Source organism: Trachinotus anak, unplaced genomic scaffold (assembly GCF_046630095.1).
Source record: "Trachinotus anak isolate AG129_WGS33_773 ecotype Australia unplaced genomic scaffold, CSIRO_AGI_Tana_v1 ptg000019l, whole genome shotgun sequence".
NCBI lineage: Eukaryota > Metazoa > Chordata > Actinopteri > Carangiformes > Carangidae > Trachinotus > Trachinotus anak.
This window is the reverse complement of record NW_027273870.1, coordinates 14,005,220-14,019,501: the sequence shown is the minus strand read 5'-3', so window position 1 is coordinate 14,019,501 and position 14,282 is coordinate 14,005,220. Positions and strand designations below refer to the sequence as shown.

The window sequence follows — 14,282 nt, the reverse complement described above, 5'->3', positions numbered from 1 at the left end:
GCCCTTCCCGAGGTAATATGAAAAATCTTCAACCACCTTCGATCGAGGACACATGAGACAGGGCCAGTCAGTCTATATAATGACCTCATACTAAATGCTGTGTGACATTTATGGTCTTTACATTAGTTTGAATGTCCAGAATCATTTCTATTTTACAGTTATTAACAACATTTTACAATGTTTTACAACAACATACAGCAAACTTGAACACCAACATACTATATGTAGAGCAGCTATAGCAACTACAGAACAATGGGACTGCAAAGAGAGGAAGAGAGAGAGAGGCACAGATGTGATTTATAACCAGGTTCTTATAGTTTATGATGATGCAGGACAGTGATATTACAGCCATGTCATACAGGAGACGAGCAGATACTTGGATACATGGATGCGCATTCACCCCACAGAGGTTCACAGACAGCTGTCAGTGTTTGTCACAGACTCCAGTCTGCAGAGTTGTTCATACACTTCACTGATAATCTGAGAACCATACAGAGTTAAAGTCATTATATTATGCACTTGTATTCCACTTAACTAAACAAACAGGATTATTTACATCTAATGATTTTAGGCAAAGACCCTCACACAAGGCAGAAAGAGAAAATGATTATATCATTGTACAAAGCACACTAAGGCATCAATATTGTCCATTATATAGATTTATGCAATGTGTAAATACAAAACAAAAATATAACTCAGTTATCAAGATCTGTATTAACATCACACGCATCAGTTCAAGGACTTTACTTCTTAGAACTGCTGCATTAACAGGTAACGGTAAATCTTTCAAAGAGCAGATACTGAAAAACAGACAACTTCACTACAGAGGGAGGGTTATGTTATATTAAGGTTATTCTCAACAGTACAATTCAGAATTCACGATTGTGTGTCTAAAAGACTGATGTGAATTTTTGGGAAGCCCACTCACCCTTAAGACTCTCTCTGCTACACTGAACACAGAGACACTGAGGAACTAGGCCAGGGCCAGAACCAGAACCCAAACCCAGGATACAGAGGTTGAGTGAATGTGGTGTTGAAGGTGTGGAGGTGGATCAGTGAGTCAGTGGAGACTCTGTAGAAGGACAGAGTGCCAGCAGGATAGTCTACATACACTGCTACTCTGTTAGAGCCTGAGGAGGAGGAGGAGGAGGAGGAGATGGATGTCACCCTCTTATTGTGACAGACATAGTAACCATCATCAGAGCAGCTTAGTCTCCAGGACTGATTGTTCCCTCCAAACACACAGACTGTGCTGTTTCCTTTCCTGCTGATACCTCTGTAACTCACTGATATGTCAACCGCTCCTCTCCACTCAACCTCCCAGTAACAGCGACCAGTCAGACCAGTTCTACACAGCAGCTGATGTCTGAGGTCAAATCTGTCTGGGTGATCAGGATGCGACTGATCCTCCTCCACGTGTGTCATCGTCCTGTTGTTGTCAGACAGTTTGATCTTTGTGCTCACTGTGTTTGTGTCGATTGTGAGTTCACAGGAATCTGTTGGAGAGAACAAGACATAATACAGCTGATCAATCATCTGATTTGTTACTGACTCATGACATCATTGAAGACGGCTGAATGTGCTGGTTTGCTTTCATGAATCAAATTAAAAACACACTTACACTTCCTCAGACCTGGTCTCAACCATTGGGCTCCACCAGGCTCCACCCTGAAATGAGGAGGGGGGTCAGACTAGCAAGTTCTCTTTCAGCATGCAAACATGGACATTACATGGCTCTCATACACAGACTGTTTTATTATTCTGTTCAGTTGTGGTATGTATGGATCTTAATTCACCACAAAGAATAAAGAATCAGAGTCTTAATCTTGTAATAATACGGAGCAGGTGTGGTGTAATATTAAGGGCTAATGTACTATGTCTGTTAAAATGTACTATGTCTACAATAATGACTACTATGATTACTATACTCATCACAAACATGATTGAAGTGTGAAGAGTAATGTCACAATACATGTAAACTGTGTGTATCACTGATTATGTGCACGTGTGTTAAACTCAAGCAAATATATTATTTCTAAAAAATGCAGTATGAAAAAGTTAGAACATAATGGTGTATTCCTGGATGAGAACATGTTTTTAAAAAAATGTAATAGAAGAGAATTAGAATATAACGGTGTCCACTTGAGGAGGCTTAAAAAATAGACATGGCGAGGCATGTCAATGTGCTCTGGGTCACGGTGCCCTCAGGTCACTGTGACCTGCTGCCACCTGTGTGAACAACGCACACAGGATGTACCCGTTTCAGTAGAACACTAAAGGATTCAAACAATTTTCAGTACCAGTTTCAGGAGATAAGGAGTTGTGCCCCCAGCCCAGGTGTTCTATTGAATAACAATGTAATGTTGCAATCTGATATGGGTGGGGGAATGACTAGGCACTTTTTGGAATATAAAAGAAGATGTCACGTATTAGATTTTTAGATCAACTTCTGTTGTCCTTGGGCTTTGTTGTCAACAATAAATTTTTGAAGACTTTGAAGATTTTTGGACAACTGATAAGACTCAAGACTTAGAATCTGGTCCATGAGTGGGGTGTCCGTCCTACATCACAGGGAGGTGACACATAGGAAATATTTTACCATTTGTTTCCTCCATTTGATTTTGGTTTTGGTGTGAGACACACACTTTCAGTCTCTTGCTCTAAAACAGCACAAACAAATGTCACAATGATAACCATCATCAGAGCAGCTCAGTCTCCCGATCAATACCGCTGACTACAACTGGATTTTATATGTCACCCGTCTCAAAACAGTTGGGATGCAATGATCTGCAAATCTTTTGTGATTTGTGAACATGCATTGTGTTTTGCTCTTCCTCCTCTATCAGACACTGTCCGGCCTCTCCCTACCTGAGAGTGTCTAGTCTCCAGTGCGGGTCCTCCAATCCAGCAGACAGCAGTTTCACTGCTGAGTCTCCTGGATGATTGTAGCACAGGTCCAGCTCTCTCAGATGGGAGGGGTTGGAACTCAGAGCTGAGGCCAGAGAAGTGCAGCCTTCCTCTGTGATCAGGCAGCCTGACAAACTGAGAAGACACCAAACAACACACACGACCCTTCTGTCAACACATGGTAGTATGGTTTTATTTTGGTTATTCTTTTGTTTGTAGTTCAGGTCCATTTTGATCAAGTTAGACTGTAATAATGTAAATTTAAGAAAATTCCTTCAGGAAATAGTTTGCACAATTTTGAGTGGTGTTGTATGAGGCACTTATCCATAGCCAGGGTATTTCCTGCAGTAGACTTGGGTTGGCATGCTCTCAGTTTGAAATAGTGGCCAGAGGTGTTTTTGCAGAACATTAAGGTGTCACAGTGAGGTTGACCTTTAACCTTTTGGATTGTATTGTTTTTATTTTACTCATTTGGAGATGTAACCACTTAATTTTATATAGATATTTAGAGTAGGAGCTTGTGTCATAATTAGTCTATGAATTTGTGATTTATGGCCAGAAACATGTTTTGTGAGGTCACAATGGTGTAGACCTTTGACCTTTGACCACCAGATTCTAATCAGTTTATCCTTGAGTCCAAGTGAATGTTTGTGCCAAATTTGAAGAAGTTCCATCTAAGTGTTACTGAGATATTGTGTTCACAACAGTGGTACAGATATGCATAATGCCTCCGGCCGTGACAGTCGCCAGTGCGGAGACATAACAAAAACAGATTATTATAAAAATAAACTCCTCATCAAAGTAATTCTCAAATGCAAAAAAAACTGCCAAATAAATAAGAATTAAGAATAAGAACATTTCCCTGTCGCTCAGACAGGTCTTAAAGATTCAGTGGGCATCAATTTTTCTGTCTTATTTGCTGAATCTGTCACTATATTCTGACAGTAGTACATGAATCAGGTAATTTTGGAAAAAAATCTGGTTCCTCTGACTCCACCTACAGCTTGTAATGCGATTTGCAAAAATCCACCTCGCCCGGTTCAATACCACCAATGAGATCCAGGGGGAGTATTGGCTGACTGTCAATCACAGCTCGTGCACATGCTGCAAACAGGTTTACCCCCCACCTCCCTCGCGCACGCTGCCTACTCGCTTGCACCAGTCCGTTGGCGTGTAGAAGCAGCTGAGAGGATGTACTATTCCTCTGAGACCTGTGTCTCGGTCTCAAAACTCTATCCACATCAACAGGTAAAAATGTCACAATTATGAAAGTGCCAGTGAGTAAAACGCTGCAATGAATGCTAACTGTTACTTATCAGTAACCTAGGCTATGTAAACAAGCTGTACCTTCAGAAACATCAAAACCTTACTTTTATCCCAAAGTTGACCATTGCTAAATAAACAGAAATGCTGAGTCTTTCCTAAAGTATAAAGTCAATATCTAACGTTATCTGAGAGTAGAATAGGCCAGTTCTGACTTCTGTGTTTTCCATACTTTCTGCCATCTCTGGTTGCTGTGGTTACTGTGCTCGTGCACCAGAGCTAAGATGCATGCACGCTCTCCGGCGTGCACTACCTCCTCTGTAGTCAGGAGACAGTTTTGGAGCTCGGCAGAAAGTGGGGGAGGGACCTGAAACTTGTTTGTTCAAATTTACTGCGTAAGTCCTGGATTTTCACAAGCCTGCCGACTGCTGCTTTCATTCAAGGAAGCAGTGAATTTAGGATGGTATTTTTATTTTGTATGGATAACATTTGTATTGTATTTCTCTGCATCCCGCACCTATCCTGATAAAGTTTGCTTTGTGTGCACTCAATCACATGTAGTTAAATTTAGGAATATCCCTTTAACATAATCTCTGGAATTGAATAATTGAATGCGTAATGCAAAAAAAATTTTAAATCCCCCTGGAAAGTAATTCTCTGAGTGTACTGGTTGATGAATCCTGACCTGAGAGTTTTCAGTGCACAGTGTGGACTCTTCAGTCCAGCAGAGAGCAGCTTCACCCCTGAATCCTGCAGGTTGTTGTTACTCAGGTCCAGGTCTCTCAGACTGGAGGACTGGGAGCTGAGGACTGAGGCCAGAGCTTCACAGCTTCTCTCTGACAGGTTACAGCCACTCAGTCTGGAGAGATGAGAAGGAATTAAAGAAAGGAATTAATTTCCTCTCCTGTTGAAAAGAACGCTGTGTGTTTACATAATGATGAAAAAATCCAACTGTTTATACACTTACAGAGCTTTGTTGGAGGCTTTGACCACTGGCAGCAGCCTCAGAACAGCCTCCTCTGAAGCTGACTATTTCTTCAGGTCAAACACATCCAGCTCTGTTTCTGATGATAGTAAGATGAAGACCAGAGCTGACCATTGAGCAGGAGACAGTTTATCTGTGAAGAGACTTCCTGATCTCAGGGACTGTTGGATGTGCTCCATTAGAGAACAATCATTCAGTTCAGTCAGACAGTGGAACAGGTTGATGCTTTTCTCTACAGAGATGGATTCAATCTTCTTCTTGATGTACTGGACGATTTCCTGATTGGTCAGTGAGCCAATTCCTCTTGGTGTCAGCAGACCTCGTAGGTGTTTCTGATTGCTCAGCAGTGAAAGACCCAAGAGGAAGCGGAGGATCAGGTCCAGGTGTCCATTGGGACTCTGTAAGGCACTGTCCACAGCTCTCTGATAGAAGTTTGTCTCTGAAGGTTTGTCTTCTCTTGTTCCAGACACCTGGGAGATTATTAGTTCCTCTGACAGCAGATTGACTCCAGAGTTAATGAAGGTCAGATGGACATGAAGAGCAGCCAGAAACTCCTGAACACTCAGATGGACAAAGCACCTTGTCCTGGTACAGCCCTTTCTCCTCTTTAAAGATCTGTGTGAACACTCCTGAGTACACTGAGGCTGCTCTGATATCGATGCCACACTCTGTCAGGTCTGATTCATAGAAGATCAGGTTTCCTTTCTGCAGCTGCTCAAAAGCCAGTTTTCCCAGAGACTCAATTATCTTCCTGGTCTCTGGACTCCAGTGTGGATTTGTCTCAGCTCCTCCATCATACTTGACCATCTTCACTTTGGACTGAACCACCAGGAAGTGGATGTACATCTCCGTCAGGGTCTTGGGCAGCTCTCTGCTTTTCACCACATCCTCCAGAACTGTAGCAGTGATCCAGCAGAAGACTGGGATGTGGCACATGATGTGGAGGCTTTGTGATGTCTTGATGTGGGAGATGATCCTGCTGGCCTGCTCCTCATCTCTAAACCTCTTCCTAAAGTACTCCTCCTTCTGTGGGTCAGTGAACCCTCTGACCTCTGTCACCATGTCAACACACTCTGAAGGGATCTGATTGGCTGCTGCGGGACGTGTTGTTATCCAGAGGCGAGCAGAGGGAAGTAGTTTCCCCCTGATGAGGTTTGTCAGCAGTACATCCACTGAGGTGGACTCTGTGACATCAGTCAGGACCTCAGTGTTGTGGAAGTCCAGAGGAGGTCGACACTCATCCAGACCATCAAAGATGAACACAACCTGGAACTGTTCCAACCTGCAGATTCCTGCTTGTTTGGTTTCAGTAAAGAAGTGATGAACAAGTTCCACCAAGCTGAACTTTTTCTCTTTCAGCACATTCAGCTCCCTGAAAGTGAAGGGAAATGTGAACTGTATGTCCTGGTTGGCTTTGTCTTCAGCCCAGTCGAGAGTGAACTTCTGTGTTAAGACTGTTTTCCCAATGCCAGCCACTCCCTTTGTCATCACTGTTCTGATTGGTCCATGTCTTCCATGTGAGGGTTTAAAGATGTCTTCTTGTCTCATGGTTGTTTCTGGTCTGTCTGGTTTCCTGCATGCTGTTTTAATCTGTCTGACCTCATGTTCATCATTGACCTCTCCAGTCCCTCCTTCTATGATGTAGAGCTCTGTGTAGATCTGGTTCAGGAGGGTTGGGTTTCCTGCTTTAGAAATTCCCTCAAACACACACTGGTGCTTCTTCTTCAGGTTAGATTTAAGTTTACGTTGACAAACTGCAGCAGCGGTTCCTGAATGAACACACAAGAAACAAAACCTATACCTTTTGGTATTTTTCTCCCCACCTCCCTCCAACCCTAAACTGCAGATTAAAAAATGAATTAAAACAGCACTAATGGCAATACGAATCATGGACATAGCCTCACAATACAATATAATAATCAAATATTAACAGGTTGGAGCTGTAGTCAGTTCCCCAAACAAGACACAGTACTCATTTCATAAGAACCAAGATAAGGGGCATCAAGAAAGAATCTCTTACTGCTCTGAAGACAGTCAGCCAGCTCCTCCTGCTTCATCATCCTCAGGAATTCCAGTGTAATCTTCAGAAATCCCTCTCTGCTGCTCCTCCTTTGCTCTTCATCCTCACCTTCCAACATCTCCTCATCCTCCTTCTGATTGTCTGAACATTCAGGGTAATCTGATCTCAGAACGTCCTTGATTTTCTTAAGCTCATTCTTCACAAAAGTGACTATGTTCTCCTCCAGCAGCTGGAACAGATAAAACTGTATGATTGACACCATCAAAGTAAAACCATGGAGTCAAACATCAGATGCATGTTGGACCATGGACAGACTGACACTCCACTGGTCTAAAAAGTGAAGCATAGAGATTATTGTGAACTGATGTAAAAATAGTTGTTGTGCATGTACAGACCATAAATATGTAGTCCAGGTGTGTTTGGTCAGACTGACCACTGGTAACCCCTGAGCTCTCCTGGTCAACTCTGCAGAGAAATCATGAAGAATGAGCTCATATTTTGTCTGTCCACACACAGACAGTCACAAGTCTAAGGTCCATGAAGTGATGTTTGGATGTGAATGGTGAATCAAACGACTCCCTGTAGTGGTAAAGATTTACTAGTCCTACTGATCTCACTGAGAATCAACAGCTCAGTCTGCAGCTGTTTGTAGCTTTCACCTCAGTGTTTAGCTGCATCAGTTTGGGTTAGTCCCAACAGCTCTCACCAACCCTCCATACAGCTCTCCCTGACTCGCTGAACCCTGCTGAAGTGCCTTGAAATAAGGGCTGCTCAGTGTCTGCTTGTATCAGACTGGTTGTACTGGGCAGCTCCTAGCGTGAAAAATGACAATGATCCAGAAAAGTTTAGCGATATGAATGACAGTTCAAATGTGAATCAGAAACATTTTAAAGGATCAGTCCATGAGAGGTGTTTGTCTGATGTTTGAACAGGATCTGAAATGCCCACCTCCCTCTGTGATTAGTTGAGCACATGGGCGGGGTCTGAATTACTCTCTCAGCTCTTTTTTTATTCTTCACACAAACTGTTTTTGTCACTTTTGATGTGAACAACTGAGGACATCACTATTGGGGCTTTCAGACAGAACACGGTTTGCAGTAAGCATACTGTTTGGGGGAGTCCGGAGCACACATAGGCGGAGTTTTCCAAACTTATAGAGGCATACTTTACTATGAAGCAGGGCTCATAGCTCACAGGCTGAGAACAACTTACTTTGTGTCAAATAAAAGGTGGTTTTTAAAATCAGTAAAAATATCCTTTGACCAGTCGCTCGTGAAAGACAGACAGCTGGGTTCAGGAGGGTCTCTGGTCTCTGGTCTCTGCTGCTGCATACTGAAAAAATAACAGAACTGGTAAATGTGCATGTTGAATAAAAACCAATGAAAAATATGTTTAGCCTTTTAATAAACACAAAGATTATATTGTGCATGTAATGCCTCTTTGTCATTTTTTAATTCTTACCCTCCATCAACGCATTGTCTTAAATTAAAAGGATGAACCATTGACACACGTCTGGATTCAGGCCTGGGTCCAAGTCCAGCAGGGGCTGGTCTCCCACAGATCCTGGCATACAGAGAAGAATGAAGTGAAGCTCTTCACACTGAATGTTTTCAGTCTGTGTGTTATAGTTCCAAACCAGGACTTAAGCATCAATTAAGACCGGACCCTACCAGGACTTAAACTACAGAGATCCATGCTTAAAGGTCACCCACCAGTCTATGTCTACCACCATCAACAATAGCCAGGTGGCATCAAAGTGAAGATAAATATTTAAAAATAAAAGCCAATAGGATAGAATGGCCAGTCTAACATTATGAAGCACAGAGAGACCAGAGAAGAACCCGTCAGATTTTGGGGTCAGATCTGGATCATCTATGAATTTGAATTTTTTTCTTTGAAGACAGGTGTTTGTTGAAACTCCGTCTGTAGAATCAACCTCGGAGGCTGCTTATGTGTAAACAGCTACATCATATGTAGTTCTGGTTATTTAGCTCTGAAAGATTAAATAAACATCCTAACAGCTGCTTACTGCAGATACGATGATGATCAATACCTTGGTAGATTGATTAGTCCACTATGTGATGTCTCACTGAGGTTGATGGTATTCAGAATAAAGGTTGTAGTGTCAGCAACAACCAACAATCAACAACAGTTGTAAAAGTGAACACTAGCTTGATTATGTAGGAGAATATGAAGTGATTTGGTAAAAATGTGAACAATCATCTGGTAACAGTGGGGACCTCTGCTGTCTCGGAAGGGCCACACAATGTATTTCCACACATTAATTAATTAGAATATTATTTTGGCTGTAATTCTGGCTGGGCAAGTAAATAATACATCACATGTTTGATTAAATAATTTCCATGTCTTAATGCAAAGAAAAAAAGTGATCTTTATCTGTCTGTGCTTGCAGAATGTTAAACTGTTGGCTTTTATTTTGAAATATTTACATTCACTTACTTACTCTGGTTTACCATCACCATGCTGGGCAGGTGTGTTAAAAGTGTGCGTGCCCTGAAATACGTTACAGCAGGAAAAGAGGTGAAAATTAGCATATTCACCCAGGTGTTGTGTTTACATCAATGCTGACTGGAGCCAGAGTCAGTAAATACCCACATCTACTGCAGAGTCACTTGTTTTTTGACCAGTGGAAAAGCTGTGGAGATCTCATAGCCGAGACTCTTACCTTTGATCAACATCACAGCGTCCATCTTTGAAGGATATAGGATGATTCATGAACCAGTCACTCTTCATGGACACAATGCTGGGTTCTGGTTTGTCCAGTTTCCTCCTGAAACACACAGGCTATAATCTGCGCTGCGCACAGTGAAACTATCTACTGTGGATGAATTTAAGAAACCAGGGTCTTTACTGTTTTGTCCTGCTATCCAGGGTAATTGTGTTTGTACAGCACTGAACTGGGGCTGCACTATTAATCAAAATATAATTGAAATTGCAATATGACCACATACAATATCGAAATCACAGGAGCTGCAATCTTTTTTTGATAAAGGTTAAATGTATCACAAGATTGTGGTGCATTGTTAGCACCATAAGTATTGTGGTGCTACAAAAGTGCAGAAATTAAAAAAAAAAATTCAGTAAAAATGAAAAGAAAAACAATCATTTCAACTGAAATTGTGACTCATATTGCAATATCTGCCAAAATAATTGCAATATTATTTTTTTGCATGTCGTGCAGCCCCACACTGAACACACAGCTTGTTTAACATGCAAACCAGAGCAGATGTGAAAACAACGTGTGTGTATAACCTCTCAGCAGTGAAGTACATTTACTCTCTATGTTTTGACTGCTCCGATTGCATTATAAACACAAACTGGACATTTTAATAAACGTCAAACAGTTTACTCACAGCCAAGCTTCATTCATTCAGAAAGAAAAATACCACTGTGGTGACACTGGTAAGTGGGCATCCTAATCAGTATTCAGACAGAGCATATATGAGCAACTACAAACTACAAACCAACAAAGGTTGGTACAGAACAAAGCTGCAGTTGATCCAGCCGAGCCATCATCACTTCAGAAGAAAGAACCTCTCATTCCTCTAAAACCATGCTTCCTCACCCTATTTTACACTCACAAAGTCTTCTGACAACAGCAACAGAGGATACAACAGTCAGACTGTGTGTGTTGAGGTTAAAGACAGGTTATCCTGCACAGCATTTGGAAAACAACATGAATCAGTAATATTATAATGTTAGTTAGAGCTTACTAACTCTTTACTCTTCGCTGCAGGGCGATGTCCACCTGTAAAATCTATGTAGCGTTCATTTGACCAGTCACTCTTGATGGACACACAACTGGGTTCAGCTCCAGGTTCAGCTCCAGCTGAGTCTGGTCTGTGCTGCTGCTCTGGGCTTTAACACAACACATAGAGTTTTGAGTGTAAATAATGATGGTGGGTTATGTGAGTCCTGCATTCTGACGTGGACAGTAAGAGATCCTCATCTCACCTCTGAGCTTTTGTCTGGCTCTCATGGTCCCCACACAGAGTGGTTTTAGAGGGAGGGGCTCCCTCCTCACACTGATCCATGCTTCTGGATTCACAACCACATCAGCTCACACACACTTTCTCCCTTCACCTGGAGAGGAAACACAAATCACTTCATCAACCGAAATCATTCTTTGCATCATTTCAGCTAGTCCTCCACTAATTGGATCTTCTTCTCTGTTTCATATCAGTGGCAGTTGCCTACAGAGATTCTGTTGAGGAATTACAGACATTAATTATCAGGGAATCAGAAACAGCATCCTCTTCTAATTCATTCAGTCTAATATCACTGAGCTAATGTAACCTACAGAGTGACAGGACAAACATATTGTGGTTTCATCTTTATGAGTTTTATGCTCTCATTAGTGCTGCTCAGTTAATCAAAATCACAATATGGCCAAGTGCAATATCTAAAAATTGCAGGAGCTACAATTTTTTTAATAAAGGTAAAATGTGTCACAACATTGTTGTGCATTGTTAGCACCATAAGTGTTGTGGTGCTACAGAGGTGCCCCAGCCTATAGATTGTATTGTCTAGACATAAGAGAACATGACTGTTTGGTAAAAGCCCAAACAAAAATTACATCATAGTCATTAAAAAAAAAGTGAAAGTGAAATGTAAAAACAATTATTCCAATTAAAATTGTGATTCATATGACAATATGTGCAAAAATAATCGCAGGTACATGAGGTGCAGTAAAGTACTCAAAAGAAGTACAGGTACTTCAGAGCTGTACATGAGTATAAACCTTGTGACTTTCCAAATGTAGATTTTAAACAACAATAAAAACATTAATAAATAACAAAATAACAGTAATATTGTAAATAACCCACATTTTCACATAAAACCCCTTTAATGTTGTTTGCTGACTGTGTGGTTGTGAGGGACCAAGCTGGAAGGCAACAAGGAGTCACTGGTGTCAAAATTAGGGTTTTTATTTACCCAAATAAGAAAAATTAAATTTTCAATTTCTATTAACAAAACTAAACTCAGGCAACATAACATAAACCAACTGCTCTAACAGAACTCAACTGATTGACAAGGAGACATATATACTGGCTGATCAGACCAGCTTACACACACAAGGGGTTAACATAAACACGAACAATTAAATTAACAAATAAAACAGGACAGTTAGTCTGGAGCTTGAAAAAAAAAATCAATATCCTAATAATCCTGGAAAAAAAGAAATATTCTACTATCAAAACTAAGGTCTAAAAAAATAAGCAATCAAACTAAACAACCCCAATCCCCCAATAATATGGCAGGCACTATTTAAGACTCCTGCTTACTGAGGCAGAAGAAATGAGGAAACCCCCAGTTTAAAGCAACTTTATGTGAATGAACATAAATGTTATATATACAAAAAGTTAATTAAACTTACAAGTAGAACTAGATACATTTCCAAGAAATATTAAATGAACCATATGTTTTGTAGTATGAAAGTATGTTGTATGTTGTAGTATGCTGTATGAAATACAGAACTATGTGTCATCCTTTGTGTTTGTGTTTATATGCAATGTGGGTGTAAAAGTGCAAAGAAAAGATAAAAGCTGCCAGTGCATGGGGGTTGCTGACATTTATTGTGTGAGGCCACCACAGTGGTGTTGTGGTAATCACAGATCCCCATCGTTTTATATTCTAAATGACTTAACTTTACTGTTTAAATTTGATTTTGTTGAGTTAACATCATTGAAGTTATCCCAGTGCTCTCTTCATGAAACTTCAGTTACACACTAACATTATATTATTATATAATACTATACATATATATTATCATATAATCCACTAAAATGTTAAGAGTTTTCTTAATATTAGAGTGTTCGATTTAGATGAGCTGCTAGAGAAAGAAATAGCTAATTATACAGGTAATTACATCCAGTTTAGTTTAACTTAATTATCTTTAGATTAAACATATATATATATATATATATATATATATATATATATATATATATATATATATATATATGTATATGTATGTATGTATGTATGTATGTATGTATGTGCAGCTTTCTTGAAATTAATTATGAACACAGTTTCTGAGATTTCATTGTAAATCGTCCCAGGGAATGACAGGGGCCCCTTTAGGGAGGTTTCCTTCAGAGATGTCACTGCACATTGTTAATTAGCTGTTTATCTAAGAGAAAGCCACATGCTTAGACACTACTTACTACTGATGGGGTGATTGTTGTAATTTCGCTGCAATTGTACTTGTACTGTTACAGTGACAATAAAGCCAATCCAATCCAATCCAATCCAATACTGTCAGTGTGTCAGTAAGTTTGTCAGCCCTCAGGGCCCCCTAACAGCCTGGGGCCACAAGGCTGAATAATTCTCCAACAATGTTAAATAAATGAATCAAGTCTCAGTAAAGCCCGACAACATGACATGTAGAGTATTGATATGGCATTGACCGGTGATAGGGAATGCCAAGCAGTACTTATCACTGATATGGAGTAATCCTGTGGTGTAAATCTACTGACCAGAGAGAGTCAGGGCTGTCCGGCCGAGCTCTGGCCACTTCTCGGGCCTCAGACAGCGGGAGAGCAGCGGCTCGTCGCCCCCTCCTCCACAAGCTGATACGGGTGAGCAAAGCTGCCTACAGTCATCAGTATGTGGAGAGACACAGTCATAAAGACTCTGTGACTGTGACAACTGTTGAACATCGACCAACTCTGCTTCTACTCGTATTTCGCCTTTCACTACAAACGTCGACACAATATGGAGGACGTGTTTAATGTCGGTCCAGCAGGTACAGCTCTGACAGTTAAAGTAACAGAATCACACTAAAACAACTCCAGCGTGACATCTCTGCTGTTCCTACCGTCGCTCAGATAACGACAGGTGTTAACGAGTGAAACACGACTTACGTTCAAGTCTGATACAGTCTGTGGTTCAGATGGAGAAAACTATCTGCGTCATAATGACCATTCAAAACGAAACTTAACTTCCACTCATGGATGTATTATAAGACCTCTTGTTTGGGATTGGACAGAGCCCCAGATGACAATTGCACGTCATTTCCTGTTCTTCTGCGTGCTCTCAGCAGTGTTTTTCCACAAATTTCAAACTGAGTTTAATTGAATGGAG

The 14,282-nt window shown here is 40.8% G+C and overlaps 1 pseudogene; it reads right to left on the bottom strand.

The window, feature by feature from the left end:
• Positions 1-293: 293 nt before the first annotated feature.
• LOC139636989 (NLR family CARD domain-containing protein 3-like) lies at positions 294-14,172 on the bottom strand (annotated as a pseudogene).
• Positions 14,173-14,282: the final 110 nt, after the last annotated feature.